Source organism: Epinephelus moara, chromosome 23 (assembly GCF_006386435.1).
Source record: "Epinephelus moara isolate mb chromosome 23, YSFRI_EMoa_1.0, whole genome shotgun sequence".
NCBI classification, from domain to species: Eukaryota; Metazoa; Chordata; class Actinopteri; order Perciformes; family Serranidae; genus Epinephelus; species Epinephelus moara.
Window position 1 is genome coordinate 6,227,546 of NC_065528.1, and position 2,061 is coordinate 6,229,606.

Sequence of the window (2,061 nt, forward strand, 5' to 3'; positions counted from 1 at the left end):
CAGCAAAGTGACAATATGTTGCCTCAAACACAATGTTGACTTACCTTAGAACAGATGTAGACATCATTGTTAATCTTATTCACGTTATATTATATTATATTATATTATATTTATGTATATATGTGTATGTATATGATTTTTAAACCATTACCATGTGGTTTAAAGTGTAAAAAATACACCTTGTTGCCCAGCCTCTCAGGATACCTTGTGTCGGAGTTGCATGTACCCCATGCACACCGTTTGACCATTTTTAAACTTCAAATATCAGAAAAAGCTCATAAAACCAAACAAAACTGACTTTCTGTAATGCCTTTGAAAGAAAATCCAGGCAGAGAATGGAGTGTTTGGGAATGGCTATATGCACTGTGATTGGCTCATTGCGTTTGAGGGCGGGACTTAGCCATAGGTCAATTGATGGTTCGTGTTTAAGTCATGGAATTGAAGAAACAAAATGAGGGGCCAGGCAGCCAAGAGTACTGATGGTTTAAAGTTCAAAACTTTGCAAAGTCATAACAAATCACCTGTATGGCCTACAGCTTTGCAACTTTCACTAAATTAAACCTTTGTTAACTCCAACCTAATACAATTTTTTTTTAAGTCCATCATCACTTTAAATCTAATATAGCCAGAGGTCATCTCCCTCCCTGCCACTGCATGGCAGTGTGCCAGGCTTACGGCCACAACTAATTGCTGGGCGGCGCCGTGCGCACCTGTAGCCCATTTCCAGGTGGATGGCCACACCTCTCCCCCTGTCTTTCCTTTCCATCTGATGCCCCTGTGGTGGTGGCTGCAGCGCTGCGGGCAGAAGCTTTGTTTGGCATGGTCGCCATTGTGGCACACCTTTGGCTCTCTCCTCACCCATACAGGTATCTCCTTATTTGTGTGCGCACTGTGCGTATTGGTGAGACCGGTCTGTATTCGTTGTAGTGTGGCTGTGACTGGTTGGTGCTGGGGGAGACGGATCGCCCCGGTCGGAGCTCCTAGGCTGTGGTTCGGTCCACGTGGTAGGTCGGCGTTTTCTACCATTCCCTGTCTTGTGTGTCACACAGCTCCCAGTTGATTACCAGCCGCCAACCTTTGCGGCTCTCACCCTCCTGACCTCTGTGGGGCTCCAGGGTTGCCACTCGTCCCGTAAAATACGGGACCGTTCCGTATTGAAAAGTAAAATGTAGCCTAGGCTACTGTCCCATACTGAATCAATACCGGACGTAATTTGTCCCTCATGTCTGTGCACACCCTGCTCTACTGCATAAACTGTTTTTACATGCTTGGAATGACATGATGAATATTTAACTCAAAGAGTTTCACGTGACATAGCTGAAAAATAATCAGAATTTGCAGAGGAGAATGTCACAGAATGACAGGTCTGTTAACCTGTGTCATCGTTGCCATGGTTACGGAGACTCAAATGCTCAGGACTCCCGTTAGCGCATTCACTGACCCGCTGACTGACGGACTGTTTAGTTATGTGAAGGTCCCTTAATGCCTGTGTGTTATAGACTTAATGGACTCATAAAGCCTCACGCGCGCTTGATTACATTTCTCAGTCATTGTGGAGCTGGGCGTGCACATGCATGAGCTTTTTTTTACTCTCTCACAGTGAGACAGACTGATGCAGAAACACCCTTCAGTCAGTTTGCATATAGATAAATTCTGCCCGCTCCACCACTCATTACAACTGTCAGTTAAAAATACAGCTGAGAAGAAGTGAAATTTTTCAGACTGTCTCGCACTGGCGAGGTTCTCCAACAGCTGTCACGACGCAACCATTACGCATGACTAATACGACCCGCACCACTAATTCATCACATGTAGGCTAGGTGTGACCTGCCAGGACCTGACAGGAGGCAAAACAGAACAGGATTATCTTTAGCACCTCATGACAGTGTTTTAATCACCCTCTTTCCCTTTTTGACAGGTGCTGTGGGTGCAGGGCAGCAGTCCAGTCCCCTGGTGGTGTTTCTCACAATTCCTTTTTCATTGGTGTGCAGTGTCACAGGTGGTTAGTTTGTGAACCCCTCTCCCCTTTTTGATTCTCTGCTGTCGTGGTTAGCCCCAGCC

The 2,061-nt window shown here is 45.9% G+C and overlaps 1 protein-coding gene across 5 annotated transcripts in view; it reads left to right on the plus strand.

The window, feature by feature from the left end:
* Positions 1-780: 780 nt before the first annotated feature.
* LOC126384741 (NXPE family member 3-like) overlaps positions 781-2,061 on the plus strand; it is a 10,741-nt gene continuing 9,460 nt past the window's right edge. The window contains exons 1-2 of one of the 5 annotated variants that reach the window (XM_050035998.1): positions 781-866; positions 1,919-1,999. The gene's annotated coding sequence lies outside the window, so the exon portion shown is untranslated. The other 4 variants (XM_050036001.1, XM_050035997.1, XM_050036000.1 and 1 more) reach the window with 4 other exon arrangements.